The sequence below is a fragment of the Tiliqua scincoides genome, chromosome 1, assembly GCF_035046505.1.
Source record: "Tiliqua scincoides isolate rTilSci1 chromosome 1, rTilSci1.hap2, whole genome shotgun sequence".
Lineage (NCBI taxonomy): Eukaryota > Metazoa > Chordata > Lepidosauria > Squamata > Scincidae > Tiliqua > Tiliqua scincoides.
The window spans coordinates 302,449,666-302,462,889 of NC_089821.1; the positions used below are offsets into that span (position 1 = coordinate 302,449,666).

At 47.0% G+C, this 13,224-nt stretch overlaps 1 protein-coding gene across 4 annotated transcripts in view; it reads left to right on the forward strand.

Annotated features, from left to right (window-relative positions):
- Positions 1-8,463: 8,463 nt before the first annotated feature.
- The window catches only part of KLC1 (kinesin light chain 1), a 49,559-nt gene continuing 44,798 nt past the window's right edge, over positions 8,464-13,224 (forward strand). For all 4 annotated transcript variants that reach the window (XM_066629369.1, XM_066629383.1, XM_066629375.1 and 1 more), the window contains exon 1: positions 8,464-8,596. The gene's annotated coding sequence lies outside the window, so the exon portion shown is untranslated. The remainder of the gene's footprint in view (positions 8,597-13,224) is intronic.

Below are 13,224 nucleotides of genomic sequence, written 5' to 3' on the forward strand. Positions count from 1 at the left end.
GACCTCTTCAGCCTGAAAAAGAGACGCCTGAGGGGGGACATGATTGAGACATACAAAATTACGCAGGGGATGGACAGATGGGATAGAGAGATGTTCTTTACACTCTCACATAACACCAGAACCAGGGGACATCCACTAAAATTGAGTGTTGGGAGAGTTAGAACAGACAAAAGAAAATATTTCTTTACTCAGCATGTGGTTGGTCTGTGGAACTCCTTGCCACAGGATGTGGAGATGGCATCTGGCCTGGACGCCTTTAAGAGGGGATTGAACAAGTTTCTGGAGGAAAAATCCATTACGGGTTACAAGCCATGATATGTATGTGCAGCCTCCTGATTTTAGAAATGGGCTATGTCAGAATGCCAGATGCAAGGGAGGGCACCAGGATGAGGTCTCTTGTTATCTGGTGTGCTCCCTGGTGTTACCTAATAACCTGTCTTGGACCCCCTTCTTTCCTCCCAAAGTAACCTGTAACAACCATCAATACAGGACAGAGGGAGGGGGTGCAGAACGAAGACAGGCAAAGTATGAACTTAAGGGAAAAGCTCCAGACTTGCTGCCTTGCAAATTTTATTGCAAATTTTATTATTAAAAGACCCAAATTTTATTATTAAAAGACCTTGCAAATTTTATTATTGGTGGACAGGTCGATGAAAGTGTCGACCCAATGTGCGGCGGCAGTGAAGAAGGCCAATTCTATGCTTGGGATCATTAGGAAGGGTATTGAGAACAAAACGGTTAGTATTATAATGCCGTTGTACAAATCTATGGTAAGGCCACACCTGGAGTATTGTGTCCAGTTCTGGTCGCCGCATCTCAAAAAAGACATAGTGGAAATGGAAAAGGTGCAAAAGAGAGCGACTAAGATGATTACAGGGCTGGGGCACCTTCCTTATGAGGAAAGGCTACGGCGTTTGGGCCTCTTCAGCCTAGAAAAGAGACGCTTGAGGGGGGACATGATTGAGACATACAAAATTATGCAGGGGATGGACAGAGTGGATAGGGAGATGCTCTTTACACTCTCACATAATACCAGAACCAGGGGACATCCACTAAAATTGAGTGTTGGGCGGGTTAGGACAGACAAAAGAAAATATTTCTTTACTCAGCGCGTGGTCGGTCTGTGGAACTCCTTGCCACAGGATGTGGTGCTGGCGTCTAGCCTAGACGCCTTTAAAAGGGGATTAGACGAGTTTCTGGAGGAAAAATCCATTATGGGGTACAAGCCATGATGTGTATGCGCAACCTCCTGATTTTAGGAATGGGTTAAGTCAGAATGCCAGATGTAGGGGAGAGCACCAGGATGAGGTCTCTGGTTATCTGGTGTGCTCCCTGGGGCATTTGGTGGGCCGCTGTGAGATACAGGAAGCTGGACTAGATGGGCCTATGGCCTGATCCAGTGGGGCTGTTCTTATGTTCTTATGACCCTTTGCTGACAAGTTAACCAAAGGTGGCTAATGCCAGTAAAAAAACCCTGCTGACAAAACCAGAAACCAGACTATATAGCTGGAAATAGCAACAGCAAAACATGTTTGCACAGGAAGATCGAAACCAGACTACTTCCCTGTTGGAAGGTGGGGGGCAAGAGCCATGAGGAGGGCAATGGAGAAGGGCGGAGGGCGAGTGCATGAGAAGGTCAGGAAGGTTAACACCCTTTTGGGGGGGATTGTGTTTTGAATGACAACTGAAATGTATAAAAGGGGCATCAAAAGCCCAAAGAATTGCCTCTGAATTTGAGTGTGCATCTCTCAGAGGTCACAGACATTGTTGAATAAAGAAACTTCAAAGCCTTCCACCTTTCAATGTCTGCTCATTCGGTCTCAGCGGCACTGGAGAGAACCTACACACCTGTCTACTGAACTGGCGCTGCCCTTCTGGGCAGGGGTACGACACTGGGGCATTTGGTGGGCCGCTGTGAGATGCAGGAAGCTGGACTAGATGGGCCTATGGCCTGATCCAGTGGGGATGTTCTTATGTTCTTATGTCTAAAACCTGTCCTGGGTGCCAGCTGGCACAATGGCTCAAGGGCCATGGAGGGAATGAGGATGTTTGATGCAGCATAGGTCACACACTTGATGCAGTGGCATGAAAAGAGATGGCATGATATGGCAACACGGGGTCTATGATCAGCCTTTTTAAAGGGAACTTTCCACAGGAGAACATGGAAGCTATTATGGGACAAGCTCATTTCAGACCATTCTTTTGTGCCTTGATGGGTCAGGGAGCAAGCAGACGGGGAGCGGGAGGCAGGGCTGGGACCTGGCTGTTATGCCAGATCCCGACCTCTTTCCCCAAGAAGCATGGAGCAGCTTTCAGCCGCTCCATTCTCCTCAGACTTGTGCCACCTCCTGAGATGGTGCAGGTCCGAGGAGACCCATTGGGGATGTGGTGGCTTACCCGGGGGTAAGGGGGGAAGTTTCCCCTTTCCTCTGGCTGAGCCAATTCTGGTTCCAATTTTGCGCTGGATACAGCGTAGGCCTGCCTGTTCCAGAGCAAGATAGGATTGCGCTGCATGATTTTTTTTCTTTAACAGTGTTGCTTCTAAGAAATTATATGTTTCTCCAGAATCTAAATTGGTTGGTTTTACTACTTCATAACAGCATTTTTTAAAAAAATGCTTTTGGATAGTTGAACTGTGCCTCCTTCTTACAGATGACGGTTCCAAATCTTAATTGCAATTTGGGATAACTTCCCTCAATTAATTGAGCTGTTTTGCCATGTGTGTAGTTTACTTCTGTAACAGGGGTTCCTTGTCTTTTCATCAGTGGCATTGGCAATGACTGCAATGGCACCAGGAAAGTTTTGGGTGTAACTAGGGACTGGTTTTAAAATGTCAGTAAAAGCAGAGAGACTTATGGGGGAAATGGCATTCTTCCAAACTTGTGTTTACCTCTATCCCTCTTTGTGGAATACTAATAAAGTGTTGGCGAGAAAATAGGGTCAATAATATTGATACAGATGCTAAAGTTTGCCAGTTTAGGGTCTGACATAAAATGTAGACACAGCTGAATTTGGCATTATGAAAACAAGTGTGGAAAGGCACAACTAATTTCTCTGCCGAGTCCAAATGAATAGCTTTTGGTGCAATCCTATGCATGTGTAATCAGAAGTAAATCCTACTGAATTCCTGAGACCTAGATTCAAGCCTCCACCCAGCCATGATGTTCCCAGATCCAAGTAACCCCATTGAGCAGGCTGGGGCTTGACATGGAGTAAGGGTTAAAAAATCCCTTTACCCCGAGGAGACCTCTGGCCTGCTTCTGACCTGTAATGGATATGGCGTAGGCCACTCAGCTGTGCCAGCACAGGTTAGGATTGGGGTGTTTGGAGAGTATTTGGATCTATTGGATATCTTTCTGTCTTTTGTGCTCCCTGAAGCAATTGGTGGGCCGCTGTGAGATACAGGAAGCTGGACTAGATGGGCCTTTGGCCTGATTCAGCTCTTCTTATGTTTTTATGTTCTTAAGGAGGCCTGTGCCTCAAATTAGCATAAGGCTCTTGACTGAGTTTCTAACAAAGGTTGTGAGGGATGCTAGGGCTAAAGACACATTTCTTGTGACCACAAATGATCTTGTTTGTGTAAATGTCAGGTAGCTCCCAGGATATGGCATTGTTTGCTGGTCTGAATTAGCTGACCAAGCAAGGAGTGGTTGTTCTGTAATTTTCAAAGGCAGGGAGGGGAGGTTGCTCCAACAAACCAAAGTATTCTCTTTTATCAAAAGTCCTGATGTATCCATATCATCAGCCTGAGCAGAACAGCACAAGACTGGCTTGGGTCCTGTTCTCCTGGCATGCACCCAGCACCATATACTGCACATATGTATACTCAGTGGTGGGATTCAGCAGGTTCTCACCTATTCTATAGAACCCCTACCTAATCCAGCTGTTGGTTCTAAGAACTGTTTGCTGGCCAGGGAGCTTGTGCCTTGAAATTTCAGGGCTAACCCTCCTGGGAGCAGCAGCCGTGCGGGGCCAACCCGTCCCGGGGGAAAGGGGGTCACTCCCAGTGGGTGCTGAGGCTGCTGGGGCTGAAGGGGTGAGCCGGACGCGGCCAACTGGAGTCTCCCGCGACGCAGCTGTCGCTCATCAGCCCTTGCGAGCTCGCTTTCGCAGCTCCTGCGAAAGGATGCAAACGGCCGGGCGAGAGAAGCAACCCATCTGCCTGCCCCACACCTCCCCGGCCAAGCTGGCCGACTGGCGAGTAGACTGCTCCTGTGCCTGGAGGCTCCTTGGGCTCAGCTCTCCCTGTAGGTCGGGGGTGCGGGCAGGATGAAGAGGAGGGCGCCGGAGCAGCTCCCGCCCAAAGAGCCCCCGCAGCCCCCGAGGGTGAGCCCCCCTGCCCCCCGCCGCACGTCCATGGACACACAATGGAACTTACCTCTGGGTAGGCACTGAGCACAATCCTAACCAGGTCTACTCAGAAGTAACTCCTATTTTGTTCAATGGGGCTTACTCTCAGGAAAGTGTGGTTAGGATTGCAGCCACTGTCAATCAGAAGGCGAAGGAAGGAAGCATCTCATCCTCGTCACTGAGGCGTTAAAAGCAATAGAGCAGCATTTCTCAACCAGTAGTACTCATACCACCAGTGGTACTTGAGGTGGTGCCCAGTGGTACTCATGGCAGGACCCCCCCCCCCAGACCTCCACTGCCTGGCAGTGAGACCAGCAATACGATGCAACAAACAGTAGGAGGCTCAGTTCTGCTTTTCTTGCACTCAAAAAAGCCTTCCCATCTACCCTGGGAGCCCAATCCTATGCATGTCTACTCAGAAGTAAGTTCCATTATAGTCAATGGGACTTACTACCAGGAAAAAGTGGATAGGATTGTAGCCTGAGCCTCTTACCGTGGTTTGTTGCATCATGTCTGGCCTCTTAGTATGGAAATAACTGGTGATAAAGTCATTCCAGTTACTTCCAGTTGTACTTCCCAGAGGTGGGCCATGCAAAATGGCAAGAGGCAGATGCTGAGGAATGCTGTAATAGAACAAAAAAAGAAGGGGAGATGTAAAGATGTTGCTATGCTGTGGTTGCTTTTGGTTGATGATGAGGTGTCAGACTATGTGCTCAGTGCACTTTTGCTGACCAGATGTTCACCACTAAAAGTGAACCAGATCCTTGAGAGGATTGACTGCTCTGGTAAAAATCACCAAGTTCCCACTGAGGTGGCCCAGCTCAAAGCCCAGTGCAGCAAGTTGGTTTGTGCAGATGTGAAGGTGCTATGCTGCTGTGGTGTCTGCAGAGGTTGGTAACCTGGAGCCCTGGCAGTTCCCACCTCCTCTTCTTGGTGCCTTCCTGATTTCATTATACAACTGCCTTGAGAATTCAAGAAAAAATGTCCATTTGAAGTGTGCATTTCAGCTGCATGTTTATCCTCCTTGGAAACTAGTGGCCAGAGGCCTGTAAGTATGACTATAGAGGACAGAATTGCAGCCTTGCAATTTGGATTTAGACATTAGGTTAAAGTTACAGTAACTTGGTTAAAGTTACAGTGCAATCCTAGGACTGTCTACTCAGAAGTAAGTCCCATTATGTTCAATGGGACTTACTCCCAGGAAAGTGTGTACTGTACAGTATAGGAGTGCAGCCCTAGTCTTTCAACTTCCTTTGCGGCAGACAATTGAAGCTGAGTTGCTCATTGCTCATTAGGACATAGAACCTGTTGTTAATTTATTTGAATCCCACCACTGTGTATACTAATGTATTAGGCAACACCTAGCCATGTTTAGTATACATACATGATTTCCTTCTTGCTCATTTCCTTCTCTTTGGGCTTCCTACCTGGTCACTCTTGTTTCAGTTGCAAATACTAACCACAGGACTGTTCTAACCCTACATTATCATCATCATCTCTGTACTAATAACAAACTCAGGTGGTTGAGTGCCTATCAGTTTGTATGTGAAATGGAGCCATCCATAGACAAGATAGTGGTTGCTGCATACTCAGGAGACTCCCTAGATATGCAGAAGTAAATTAAAAACACCCCTCACCCAATAGCCTGTTTGGACTGAATATGCCCCCTCTCCAGGTCAGAGCCATGGAATATTGAGATGTATCTATTGGAAAGAACAACAGCAGAACCAGGTGGGAAAAGGAATTCCCTCTAGCCAAGAAAGGAAACTAGATTTGGGAAAATACAACATTTTCTTGCAGGTTGCATTTCTTGCCAATGCAGATGCATCCAACAAATAGGAACATTTCAAAAATGCCGTTTACATCACTTTGTCTAGATATACAGTATTTAGTTGGCAACCTTCAGTCTTGAAAGACTATGGTATCGTGCTCTGAAAGGTGGTTCTGGAACAGTGTCTAGTGTGGCTGAAAAGGCCGATTCGGGAGTGACAATCCCTTCCACACTGGGAGCAAGTGCAGTCTGTCCCTGGCCTGTCTCCCTGGCTATGGGCCTTCCTTCTTTGCCTCTTAGCCTCAGACTGTTGGCCAAGTGTCTCTTCAAACTGGGAAAGGCCATGTTGCACAGCCTGCCTCCAAGCGGGCCGCTCAGAGGCCAGGGTTTCCCACTTGTTGAGGTCCATCCCTAAGGCCTTCCGATCCCTCTTGCAGATGTCCTTGTATCGCAGCTGTGGTCTACTTGTAGGGCGCTTTCCTTGCACGAGTTCTCCATAGAGGAGATCCTTTGGGATCCGGCCATCATCCATTCTCACGACATGACCGAGCCAACGCAGGCGTCTCTGTTTCAGTAGTGCATACATGCTAGGGATTCCAGCACGTTCCAGGACTGTGTTGTTTGGAACTTTGTCCTGCCAGGTGATGCCGAGAATACGTCGGAGGCAGTGCATGTGGAAAGCATTCAGTTTCCTCTCCTGTTGTGAGTGAAGAGTCCATGACTCGCTGCAGTACAGAAGTGTACTCAGGACGCAAGCTCTGTAGACCTGGATCTTGGTATGTTCCGTCAGCTTCTTGTTGGACCAGACTCTCTTTGTGAGTCTGGAAAACGTGGTAGCTGCTTTACCGATGCGTTTGTTTAGCTCGGTATCGAGAGAAAGAGTGTCAGAGATCGTTGAGCCAAGGTACACAAAGTCATGGACAACCTCCAGTTCATGCGCAGAGATTGTAATGCAGGGAGGTGAGTCCACATCCTGAACCATGACCTGTGTTTTCTTCAGGCTGATTGTCAGTCCAAAATCTTGGCAGGCCTTGCTAAAACGATCCATGAGCTGCTGGAGATCTTTGGCAGAGTGGGTAGTGATAGCTGCATCGTCGGCAAAGAGGAAGTCACGCAGACATTTCAGCTGGACTTTGGACTTTGCTCTCAGTCTGGAGAGGTTGAAGAGCTTTCCGTCTGATCTGGTCCGGAGATAGATGCCTTCTGTTGTAGTTCCAAAGGCCTGCTTCAGCAGGACAGCGAAGAAGATCCCAAACAAGGTTGGTGCAAGAACACAGCCCTGCTTCATGCTGCTTCGGATGTCAAAGGGGTCTGATGTGGAGCCATCAAAGACAACAGTGCCCTTCATGTCCTTGTGGAAGGATCTGATGATGCTGAGGAGCCTGGGTGGACATCCAATCTTGGGGAGAATCTTGAAGAGGCCATCCCTGCTGACCAGGTCGAAAGCCTTCGTGAGATCTATGAAGGCTATAAAGAGTGGCTGTCGTTGTTCCCTGCATTTCTCCTGCAGTTGTCTAAGGGAGAATACCATATCAGTGGTGGACCTGTTGGCTCGGAATCCACACTGTGATTCTGGATAAACGCTCTCTGCAAGTACCTGGAGCCTCTTTAGTGCAACTCGGGCAAACAACTTTCCTACAACGCTAAGGAGAGAGATGCCACGGTAGTTGTTGCAGTCACCCCTGTCGCCTTTGTTCTTGTACAGCGTGATGATGTTTGCATCCCTCATGTCTTGAGGTACTCCACCTTCTCTCCAGCAGAGACAAAGGATTTCATGCAGCTCAGTGATGATGATCTCTTTGCAGCACTTTAGAACTTCAGCAGGGATTCTGTCTTTTCCAGGTGCCTTGCCAAAGGCAAGGGAGTCCAGGGCAAGGGGAGTCCAGGGCCAAAGGCAAGGGAGTCCAGGGCCAAGGGAGTCCAGGGCCATATATATACAGTATATGGGTATATATATATGTGTGTGTGCATAGATATGTGTGTGTGTGTGTGTGTGTGTGTAAACCAAAGTTAAAGAAAACATGACTCTGTTCCTTCTTCCTCTGTGCCAGTCACAGGTGCTGTCCTCCAATCACGGCTAAGGGCCAATCCTAGATTTCCCCATTGATCTCTATGGCTTACTTGAAAAATAAAAAAAAACATCCAACGCGAACCCGGAAATCCCCCACCCGGCGAAGGGATGGATCACTCTAGACTTGGTCCAGCAGGTTTGTGTTCTGTGTCGCGAGCGAGCGCGGACAGCGGTGACGTCATGGCCCGGGCGCGCGCGGAGCGCCCTGGGCGGGGAGGGGGGCCGCCATTTTCGGTGAGGAGAGAGGGGCGGGGCCAGGGCCGCTCAGTCAGTCAGTCAGCGGGCTTGGGAAGCCGGGAAGGGCCGGCCTGTCGGCGGCGGCGAGCGGGGCCCAGGGGAGTCCGGCCTCCGCCCGGCGACTGACAGGCGGCTGTCCCGGCCAGGGCGGAGCGGCGGTCGCTGGGGTGAGTCTCGGCGAGCCTCCCACCCGGCTCGGCTCAGGGAGGGAGGTCGGGCACCGCCCGGGGATGCGGGGCTCCTGCGGGCGTGTGGGGGGAGGGCGGAGGCTCGGGGCGGAGGGGCAGCGCAGCCTGGCTGGCTGGCTGGCTGCTGGGGTTGCAGGTCAGACCGTGCCTGGGCAGCTGCTCTACCCTGCGATGGGGCTGCAGGTCTTCCAGCAACCTCTCCTGAAGAGGCCAGGGGGCAGGGCGTCAGCTGTCGTTCGCCTCTGGAACTCCCTGCCACAGGGTGTGCACTCTTGACCCATTAGTCTGTGGAAACCCCTGCCACAGGGTGTGGTGATGGTGTCTGGCCCGGATGCCTTTGAAGAGGACTGGACAGATCTATAGAGAACAAGCCCATCACAGGTGACCCAGCACGTCATTAGTCTGTGGAACTCCCTGCCACAGGGTGTGCTGATGGTGTCCGGCCTGGATGCATTTGGAAGGGAACTGGACAGATTTCTGGAGGAAACGTCCATCACAGGTGACCCAGCACTCTTGACCCAGCATGTCATTAGTATGTGGAACTCCTTGCCACAGGATGTGGTGATGGCGTCTGGCCTAGATGCCTTTAAAAGAGGATTGGATAAATTTCTGGAAGAAAAATCTGTTGCAGGTTACAAGCCGTGATGTACAACCAAGTGATTTTAGAAGTAGGCTACCTCAGAATACCAGATGCAAGGGCGGGCACCAGGACGCAGGTCTGCTGCTGTCTTTTGTGCTCCCTGAGGCCTCTGGTGGGTCACTGTGAGATACAGGAGGCTGGACTTAGATGGCCCTTTGGCCTGATCCAGGGGGGTGCTTTTCTTAAGTTCTTATGACTACTGTATCATATGCAGTGGCACCCTGGGAAGGGAGGGGTTGGTTAGAACAGCTGGGAGGGTGGAGCAGAGGTGGGCGGGAAGGTAGGGGTGTGTGTGTGTAAGCATTTAAAGCTACATTTTTAGCATTAAGACCCATGTAAAAAAAAGCTTTACCAACCACTCAAGTCTCAGTGGCAATAAGATTATCTGGCCATAGTGCTCCCCCCCCCAGTAGCAGATTATTCAACTTTGATACATATAGTGTAATCTAATTGTCCAGTCTAGTTATAGTGTAGTCCAGTGTTTCTCAACCAGTGGTACAGGTACCACCAGTGGTACTTGAGCTGGTGCCCAGTGGTACTTGTGGGACCTAGCCAACAGGCAGTGATACCAGAATCACAACACAACTTACAGTGGTAGGAGGCTTGGCTCAGTGGGTAGAGCTCCAAAGCGTACTTTACCATGCCCAAAAAAGCCCTCCTGTCCACCCTGAGCCTCTTAGTGTTTGCTATGTCTTATCTGGCCTGCCAACCCAGAAGTAGCAGTCGATGTCATCACCAATTCCTTCCAGTGGTAGCTCTAATAGGTAGAACTTGTGAAGTGGTACAGTGGAGGACAAACATTGAGAAACATTGGTCTTGTTTAATTGTCAGTTTTGTGATCTGCCAGAAATTGGGTTGGGACCTACTGGTTGGCCGCAGACCCACAGTTTGCGAAGCGCTGATTTAATGTATATCCTGATTTGGGGAGTTGGGGTTCCTGCTGCTTAGTACCATGTTGCTCTCATTAACTTATTTACTCATATCTTACTTACTCATTTACTCATATCTTATTTACTCATGAGTATCTTATTTACTCATTCCTGGTGTGTGTGTGTGTGTGTGTGTAAATGATACATAATTGAGATGTACAAAATTATGCAGGGGATGGATAGAGAAGGGGTGTCAAACATAAGGATGCGGCCCCTGGAGGCAAATTCTTCAGTTCCCATTATAATTGGACTCTCCCAGCTTGATAAATGGGCTCTCTCATATCTTGCAAACATGAACAAGATTTGCACATTTTCTCTTCTGTCAATTGAGTTTCAAAATGAGAACAAAGATTTCCAGCCATCATCTGCTTAATGATGTCAATTTCTGGTTAATGATGTCACTTCCGACCCTCAGCAGGCACCATGAATGCTAACTTTGGTCCTCTGTATGAAACGAGCTTGTCATCCCTGGGATAGTCCTTTTCTGTCTCACACAATACTAGAACCAGGGGACATCCACTCAAATTGAGAGCCTGGAGAGTTAGAACAGATAAAAGAAAATAGTTCTTTACCCTCTGTTAATCCGTGGAACCCCTTGCCACAGGATGTGATGACATCTGGCCTAGATGCCTTTTAAAGGGATTGGAGGAAAAGTCCATCACAGGTTACAAGCCATGATGGGTATGTGCATCCTCCTGGTTTTAGAAGCAGGCTATCTCTGAATGCCAGATACAAGGGAATATTGGATATAGGTATCTTGTTGTCTTGTGATCCTGGCGGCATTTGGTGGACCACTGTGAGATACAGGAAGCTGGACTAGATGGGTCTTTGACCTGATCCAGCGGGGCTTTTTTATGTCCTTTTAAATTAGTTTAATATATATTGTAAAAGTGCTGGAATAGTTCATAAAGGGTGATATACAGGAATATGCAAATATTTTTAGACACAAGTATTGGCAAAGAAGGAGGTGCTGTGAGGTTGACAGCAACTGGGTTTAGCCCATGTCTTAATTCTGCGTCTCTTTTTTCCTTGTTGAGTCTCCTTCAACCCCCCTTCCAATTACTCATCTGGAACAAAAGGCTGAGCAGGCTCCTGTTTGGCAGTCTTGGTCCCTGATGACAACAGCCAACTCCATTACACTGTTGATGTTCAATAATGGATGAGCAGTGAGGAACATGACTCTGTGTAGAGGGGATTCAGAAGAAGGAATTCATCTGCATGTAGGGGATGTGCTTCCTGCCCACCCTCTTTCCTTCCTTCCTTTTGCTTGCCTTGCCGTTGTTTCCCTTTGCATGTTTGTGTTGCGGTTTGAGGCCTAACGATGCCCAGGAATGAATAAATTTGAACAGCTTGGAGAATAACAGGGATAGGTCCTCTCAACCCCATCTTTATTGTAACCTTTTTAGTTGTGAAGTTGCTAGCGTCTTTTGGTTATTTTATTTGTTTTCTCCTGAAATAAGGAAGGAAGAGCAGGGCCAGTCCTCTTCCCCATTTTGTGTGTGTTTGAAAAAGGATAATGAAACTGCTTTCTTTGTCTTCAAACTTTATAACTTTTTACATGATCTTGAAGGGTGAAAATTCTTAAAGCAGGGCTTGGCAAACTTTCAGCTTTAGGGATCCTGGATCTTTAACAGTTGTGTAGTAGATGACAAGCTGCACCTGCTGAAATTCTCTCCTACACAATTGTTAAAGGTCCAAGATCCCTAACGTTTCCCACCCCTGCTTTAAAGCAAAGCTTGACACTTGCTGTTACAGAAATGCAGTACTTTGCACCTTCATCTGGTTAGGGACCATTGCATGGATGAAAGTAAAAAATGAATGAATATAAAAAACACATCCTTACTTAGTTTGCGAATTTATTTTGGCCAGCAAAAAACATAAGTGGCTTAACTGTATAACACATGCGAATGCATGCAAAACTTAAATAAACAGAAACACAAGAAAAATAAACATCTGAAGGTTGACTAATGTTGTAGAAGGTTGAATGAAATAGGAAGAAAGAGGAAAGCACATGAACGAAATTTGAAATATGGTTATAATTGAAAGAGACTGAAAGAGCAAAGTGATGAAAGTCAAGTGGATGAGAGTCAAGGTATTGCTGTATCTACAGAAGCAAAATAACTGATACTAAGTTTCAAATGTAGTCTCTTAAAATTGCACGTTAATATGCATTTTTTAAACTCTAAACTATGAATTTTAAAGGCCAAGTCTATGCTAGAGACATCTGGGATGAATCCTTTTTTTTTTTTTTTTACCTACCAGGTAGATTAGATGGAAAACTTAAAAAAAATACCCTATGTAATAATGGTAAATAGCAAAACCATTTGTTACTTCATTTTTGTTTACTAGCATACATTTTTTAATAGTACTTAAAATTCAGATATGAGAGTGATGGTAAAATGAAGTAAAAATAGAAGTAAATAGATTTACTTAAATGCAGAATGTGCATGTAAGCTTTGAAATACTTAGAAAGCAGGTAAGCCACTCCCCTGTTGAATGTACGCTAGAATGGGATTAGAATGGTTTTCTTATCTCTCTCTGTAGCCCCAAGTGTATTCATTTAAAAACACTTGGAAGTGTCCTAATTTTGATTTTAAACATTTAATTTGGATGCCTAGTCTTATTCTAGTAACTGCCTAAACTAGACTGCACCATTTCAGAAGGTATTGGCTTGAGAGTTAAATGCATCTGGAATAAAAGACCCAGTATCATCAGCAGTGAAGTTAAAGCAGGTCCAGAAGTCAAAGTGATAATGTGCTAGAAGCTAGCACCACTGTTTTGCTAAACAGGAAACTGTTCTGAAATGACTGCAGGTTTAAAGAAGCTTAGAACTGTGTTAATAATGCAGAGCAGTTTAGAAATACTGAGAAGCTAAAAATCTAAAATGATCAATTTTTCCAAAGTCAAATTTATGATAACACTTCTGTGTCACGTGATGGGCAATTTTGTCTGCGTTCCTGTGAGTATGAAAATAGACCCAATCCGTAAAGTTGTTTGCTCATTTCAAACTGCATAGCCCGTCTCTTATATTAAAATCA